Below are 7,967 nucleotides of genomic sequence, written 5' to 3' on the forward strand. Positions count from 1 at the left end.
CCGGCCTGGGCAGGGGATGCTCATTTCCCCCCATCACTGGTTCTGCCCCCAGCCTCCTCCGATTTCTGGCTCTGCCCCTTGCCCAGGCCTGATGCCTCGGCCAGAGGCATAGATCCCAATCACCCTCCGATCACCTGATCGGCCCCTTGCCCAGGCCTGACGCCTCTGCCAGAGGTGTCAGGCTTGGACAGGGGAACCCCATCTCCCCCCATCACTGGCTCTGACCCCTGCCCAGGCCTGATGCCTCTGGCCCAGGAATCATGCCTGGGCAGGGGACCCCCATCTCCCAGGACTGCCAGCTTTGACTGTGCCCAGCTCCCATCGCTGGCTCCACCCCTACTTCCTGCTATCACTGGCCAGGGCGGCAAAAACTCCTGATTCTCCAATCATGGCTGGGGGCCACCTTTGCCCTGCCCCTCAGCTCTTAGCTCCCCCCTGGGTTTCCGATCACTGTCAGTGGCAGGGGGCTTCTTCCTGCTTTCCCTTTCGCCTCCCTGCATTGGGCCTACGTATGCAAATTAACCGCCATCTTTGTTGGCAGTTAACTGCCATCTTAGTTGGCAGTTAATTTGCATATCGCCCTGATTAGGCAATGAAAAGTGTAGCGTTGTACGCCAATTACCATGTTTCTCTTTTATTAGTGTAGATACTTACTCTATATCAGGAACTATGCTAGAGATACATATACCACTTAATGGAATTTAATTTGCTCCCATTATCAGGCTATGATAGTACAAATTTCAATGGTTTTTCATGGGAGTCACATGATATTTTTAGTTTCTTTGCCATTGATATTTTTACTTTAAGAGATGGTTCAGATGATGGAATGATAAATTTCTGATACCACCCAGCTGGCATGGCTCAGAGGTTGAGCATCAACCTATGAACCAGGAGGTCATGGTTCAATTCCAGGTCAGGGCACTTGCCTGGATTGCAGGCTCGGTTCCCAGTAGGGGGCGTGCAAGAGGTGGCCAATCAATAGTTCTCTCATCATTAATGTTTCTGTTTCTCTCCCTTCCTCTTTGAAACCAATAAAAATATATTTTAAAAAATTTCTGATGCCTATCTGAAGACCTAAGACTAAACTTCATGTTTTAATCACTTCCCCTCTATGCTTTTTGCAATTTATGTCTGGTATAATTACCTTGTAATCTAGGAGTTTTAACACTAGATCTGTGTTACTATTACCACCACAATCAGAATACAAAACTGCTTCATCAGCCCTCAGAATTCTCATGTGCTGCCCCTTTGTAGTCAAGGCCAGCTCTTGGCAACCACTGATCTGTTCTCTGTCCCTATAGTTTTGCTTTTCGAGAATGTCATATAAATGTATTGATGTACAGGGACCTTCAAGATACAAGGCCCCATACTGGTTTTCTGGGTTGTGAAGTGCTTTTCAAGATGGCAGGGATCATTGGCAACGCACAGATGGAGGAAACAAGAGGCCAGGGTGCTGGGTGGTTGGCTATGTGAATGTTGAAATCACTGAGGATGGGAGAAGTTGGGACAAAAAGGACAGATAGTGAGTCAAGAGCTAAAGCCTTCATGAAGGAGGGCAGTGACCAGGAGGGTGACAGAGGACTACCACCAGGATGGGGAGAGGGTGAAATATTGTGATGGTGTGAGCCAAGGAGGAGGCAGATATTTCTCAAAAGTGGGAAGGAGCAAAGGTCAGAAAGTAGCTTTGGGGAGCAAGGTAGCTCCAGCTCTGCCTCTTGGCATTCAAAGTCATTTAACTGTAGGGAGATGAGAGAAAAAAAAACAGCCTGCATTTTAGAAGGGCCAGCAGAAAGCCAAGGTGTCATTTACCAGCAAGATGTAGAGGGAATGAGGAGAGGTTCAAGGCTATTGGGACTTAGCTCATGACAGACTGGGAGTTCTAATCTTAAACCAACTCTAACCTTAACTTATTCCTCATCCTCACCCTAACCTGTTAGTAAGTTCCAGGTGTAAAGGTATAAAATGTTCCTTTACTTCTATGTCAGCTGGTGTTGGCAGCAGCAGTGAAGGTAGCAGCAGCTGGCTGCATTAAGCCATGGAGCCCTATGCTATTGGGGTCCTGGGAATGGTGTTCAGTGTGCCTTTTGGGTGTTCTCCAAGACAGGGCCTCAGGGCCTGGTTGGATTTATAGGGCTGAGATCCTCCTGCAAGTGTGACATGTATGGTTCTGGTATTTAACATCCCCATTCAGAGACTAGCCACATCTACCACAATATGGCCATGCTGTTTCTATTTTGCATATAATCTGCATGAGGTTTGTTGCATTTAAAAGACGTCAAAAAGAAGACTGACTGACTACTTAGCCAGACTTCACAGGACCGCAGTACATTGGTGGGAGCCCCTGTTATCTATTTCTTAGTTTTATGGATCCAGGAATTCAGCTTTATCAGTGTATCCTGTAGTGAGCTAGTTCAGGGGACTGACTCTTGGTCGGTCCTCAGTCTCAATGGCAACTTTTCCCTCATATCTACGACCTCTAAGTATTGGAATGCTCCAGGCTCAGTCCTTGAGTCTCTTCTCTAAACTGATATCCATGGCGATCTCATCTAGTCGCGTGTCTTGAAATACCATCTATGTCCTGCTTATTTTCAAATATATATCTCCAGCTTGGAAGTTTGCTCTGAACTTCCAGATCCTCATACTTAGATGCTTCATTAATAGCTCCACTTGACCCTATCTGGTTTGGCTCAGTGGATAGAGCATAGGCCTGCAGACTGAGAGTCCCTGGTTTGATTCTAGTCAAGGGCACTTGCCCAGGTTGCGGGCTCGATCCTCAGTGTGGGGCATGCAGGAGGCAGCCAATAAATAATTCTCTCTCATCATTGATGTTTCTATCTCTCTCTCCTGCTCCCTTCCTCTCTGAAATCAATAAAAATGTATTAAAAAATAGATTCATTGGACATTTAATGAGCATCACAAGCCTAATGTATCCCAAACCAAACCCCTGGTCTTTCCTACTAAAGCTGCCCCTCCCTCAGTCTTTCCCATATCAGTAAATCCCAAAACTTGGTTCTTATGGTAACTCAGGCCCAAATCTTGTAGTCATGCCTGACACCTTTCACTTACATTGTTGGAATTTTCTCCCAACAGGTCTTTCTTTCTGCTTCCACCATTGTCCATTTCCCTGCTTTCTTTTTCTTTATAGAATTTATCACTATCTGGCATATTATTGACGAGGGATGGAGAAACTTTTCCCTTACCCTCTTAGTTCTTCTGGCTGGTGAAAAACTCAAACGACATACAACAGTGTAACAGAAAAAAATCAAGTTTTAATACTTGTGCACCTGGAATTCACATAAGCATGAAAATTACAAAGATAGTGAGGCAAGATGAGGTATATTCTGGACTAATGAGAGAGAAGTAGGGGTCTGGGATTTCAAAGGGAAAACAGGCAATTCACAGATAGATGGAAAAGAGCAAATATTTGCTAAACCAATTCTTGCCTGGACACTCAAAAACAATGAGGTACAAATGAGAATAAAGAGAGAGAGAGAGAGAGAGAGAGAGAGAGAGAGAGAGAGAGAGACCAAAAACAAACAAACAAAAAAAAGCAAGCCCTGGTTGGTTTTGCTCAACATCAGCTTCGAACCGAACCAGAGGGTCTCAGGTTCCATTCCCAGTCAAGGGCATATACCTTGGTTTCAGGTTCCCTAACTCCAGTAGAGGCTCATGCGGGAGGCCATCCATTGATGTTTCTCTCTCACATTGATGTTTCTTTCTCTCATTGATGTTTCCCTCTCCCTCTCTCTCTCTTCTCTATCCCTTACACTCTCTCTAGAAATCAATGGAAAAAAATATATCCTTGGGTAAGGATTAAAAAAAGAAAAAATAAGAAAAGGCTTGCCTGGATCCTCTGTGTCTGCCACACTTAGTTCATATTATGCCAAGGTGGATATACTAAGATTTCCTTCCCGAAGCAAGTGTTTCTATTTTAATTTCTTAGGCAAGTAGAGGGGGAGGTAAAAAACAAAAACAAAACCTTGCTTGAGTTTGTTGATCTTTATTTGCCTTCAGCTGGAAATAATCTGTGTACCAGGGTGGTACATTCTAAGGAGACTCTTTTGAACCCCTACCCTATGTATTTTCCTTTAAAAAACTGACTCTTTTTAGCCCGCTAGAATATAAGCTTGAGGGCAGAAGTTTTGTCTTTTTTTATACTTACATATTTCTGGCATGTGGCACAGTATCATGGCACATAGTAAGCTAGTCTGCACTCAATAAATATTTGTTGACTGTATGAATGATCTAACACATACTATATATGAATCACAATGTCTGTTTATCAATTGACCAAGATAAATATGACAGCTAGGAAGACCTGAATACTCACATTGGATATTCAGGGTACCTTCTTCCTTTTAGGAGAGTCTTAATAGAGTATGATAAATACATATACAATGAGAAGTTAGGGAAATATATTAGGATACTCTTTACAGGTAATGCTATCAAACCATCTTCATTTGTAGGAATATACCTTCCTATTGGATGGTAATATTCATGGAAGTTGCTCTGGAATCACGACTGCATTGGGTTCTTTGGCTCTCTTTTCTTTTTCCTTGTTTCCATGTAGTGGAAATAAGGATAACTTCCAAGTTTTGGATTTGAGTAAACGATTGGATGGTGATGCAATTAACTCAGATAGGGAAGGACTTTAAGCTTATTGATGACTTCATGAGAATAATTCAGAGTGAAAGTGATGTACAAGGATAAAGTAGGAAAGATATTAAAGATATGGTAAATCCAACTGGAGAGCTTGTTTCATGTATTCTAGCTGTATACCAAAAGCTGTCTGTTATGGCCAAGACTGTACAGCAATATCAATGTGCTCTTCTTTATTTTTCAGCTTTCCTTTTAGCCAGGTGAGTCCATGTGGTTTTGTTCTGGCCAATGAAATGTGGATGAAATTGATAACTGTCACTTCCAGGCCTAACCCGTATAATTGTTCTCATACTTTTTCAGGTGGAATCTCTCTGCTGTTGGACTCTGAAATAACACAGCACAATGCAAGGAACCTGGACCCCTGAGTTCACCACTTAGAGGAACCCTATTTAGAAGAGTTGTTAAGACAGGAACCATCTCATGGGACTTTGCGAGAGTGAGAAATAACCCTTTGTCTTAAGCCACTGAAATTTCAGGGTCTATTTGCTATCAGAGTCTAATCTACCCCAACTAAAGCTGCTAACCCATTGTTGTCCACAGCAAAGTCCTCTCCACCTGAGCTACACATGAAGATTTAAGGGAAGCACTTAATGCTTGCCAGTTATGTTAAGAATTTTTTCTCAGCTTTATGAAGAGGTGGGAAATGACTATAAAGAAGTACTTTTGTCCAAGAAAGCCACTGACTTCATAAGGAAAAGTTACCACTTGACTATTTAAATTTCAAGAAAAATCTGGATCTTTCTGGAAAAATCCTTCACTCTGAATGATCATAAGCATGATTAAAATTGGCTTGAAACAACTCAAATTTATGCTTTTAGGACAACCTTTATCAGCATCCTACCATGCAAGGAAAACTGAACGCAGTGATTGCAAAAACTGTAGTTGCAGCATGTACATCTTGATGGAGATTTTGAGTTTGGGATATTAAATGGTTTTATTGTCTGAATTATCTAGTTGTGAATTCAACTGATGAACTTGCTGAAAACATTGTCATCATAATGAAGAGACTCTTGAAATGCTTGATTAAGTGTCTTCTGTAAAATTTCTCCAAAATGGAAGGCAGTGGTGAGCGGCTAATTGTACCTATTTGTTTCCTCCAGGTAGCAGATGCTAATATGGATTTAGGAATACAAGATGTTGATTGGGGATAATAGCTATGAAAGCTAAAAGAGCAGAGAGCAAGATTTGGCAAGGAAATCTCCTACCAGTGGTCGGCAAACTCATTAGTCAATAGAGCCAAATATCAACAATACAACGATTGAAATTTCTTTTGAGAGCCAATTTTTTTAAACTTAAATTATATAGGTAGGTACATTGTTATTAACTTAATTAGGGTACTGCTAAGGCTTAGGAAGAGCCACACTCAAGGGGCTAAAGAGCCACATGTGGCTCGTGAGTCGCAGTTTGCCGACCACGGTAGACCATAATGCAGATCTGATTCATTTGAAAGGATGTCGGGGAGGAAGGGGAATTGGGGAAGAATTGCTTTGGACTGTGAGGCACCTGTGATAAAGTCTTGGTCAACCCAATGGGGGAGTTCTGGAGAAATGACTGCTTGTCACAAGAGTCCCATGTTAGGCAGAAATGGCCAGGTCCTAGTATTGCCATTATGCTCAGCCATTGGTTGGAGTCTTCCAAGGGAAAGTGTAGCCTTGTCAAGAACTCTGTGGCTGATCATGGAAGGTGCTGCAGCTGGAGGCTGTCAGCTAATTACACTCCTCACAGATATATGGCAAATTCTTTCTCGAAGGGAGATCTAAGCCATACACTTCCATGCCTGTCATAGTCCTCCCTTTGTGCTGCATGGACTCACTTCCCCAAACTTGTTTAAAATTCCTGTGGGCTCTCTTCCTGAGGCAAAATGTGGAAGAGGGAATTAGAGGGAAAAACTAAAGCCCACCTTGCTGCAGTTGTTCTCAGAGCTTCCACTTGTTCTCATCTTATCCTTTCTACATTTGTACTGATTTTCTGCCTGTTTGATCTATTACTTACAAAGGAGTGTTAAAGTCTCCAGTTATAATAGGAGGTGTATTTATTTCTCCTTAAAGTTGTATTATTTTTGCCTCACTTATTTTGATGTATGTTGTTAGGTGTATATACATTTAGGATTGGCTCCTTTATCCTATATAATAAAAGCCTAATATGCAAATCGACCAAACAGTGTAACAACTGGTGAAATGACCAGTCACTATGATGTGCACTGACCACCAAGGGGCAGATGCTCAATGCAGGAGCTTCTCCCAGACCACAGGCCCCAGGCCAGCCAAGGCGGGTGCCAGCAGGGTCCCTCCTCCCGATTGCCCAGTCGGTCGCCCCCTAGAGGGAGGTGAGTGGTGGTGGCGGTGGGGGGAAGGGTCAGCCAGCTGGTGAGCGGGCTGGTACTGTCCCCACATTGCCCAGGGGAGGCGGCAGGGGGCAGGGCCAGCAAGCAGGCAGTGCCAGGCTGGCCAAGGCAGTTGCTAGCAGGGGCTCCCTGATTGCCCCACGGGTTGCCCCACAGATGAGCCCTGATCACTGGCCAGGCCTAGGGACCCTACCTGTGCACAAATTTCATGCACTGGGCCTCTAGTCATTATATAATGATCCTTTTTATTCTCTCTTTTTAATTTCTTAACCTCATTTCTTTTAAAAAATTTATTTATTGAATTTATTAGGGTGACATTGGTTAATAAAATGATATAGGTTTTAGGTGTACAATTCTATAGTACATCATCTGTATATTGCATTGTGTTCACCACCCTAAGTCAAGTCTCCTTCCATCACCATTTATCCCTCTTTTACCCTCTTCTATCTTCCTCATCCCCTTCCCTCTGGTAATCACTGTACTATTGTCTATATCTGAGGTGTTTTTTTTTTTTTTGCTTAATCCTTTCACCTTTTTGACCCAGCCCCCCAAACCCCTTTCCCCTCTGACAGTTGTCAATCTGTTCCATGTATCAAATACTCTATTTCTATTTTGTTTGTTAGTTTATTTTGTTCATTAGATTCCACATGTAAGTGGAATAATATGGTGCTTGTCTTTCTCTAACTGGTTTATTTCACTTAGTATAACTCATCCATGCAGTTGCAAAGAGTAGATTTCTTTGTTTTATGGCTGAGTAGTATTTCATTGTATAAATACCACATCTTTATCCATTCTTCCAGCGACGGACACTAAGGCTGTTTCCATGTCTTGGCTACTGTAAATAATGCTACAATGACCATATGGTCACATATATCTTTTTGAGTTAGTGTTTTCATATTCTTCAAAATCTGTGTTCCAAGGGCATGAAGGTGGCTATTGGATTTTGCTGATGGTGTGTCTGAGC

This window comes from Myotis davidii, unplaced genomic scaffold, assembly GCF_000327345.1.
Source record: "Myotis davidii unplaced genomic scaffold, ASM32734v1 scaffold498, whole genome shotgun sequence".
Classification (NCBI taxonomy): domain Eukaryota; kingdom Metazoa; phylum Chordata; class Mammalia; order Chiroptera; family Vespertilionidae; genus Myotis; species Myotis davidii.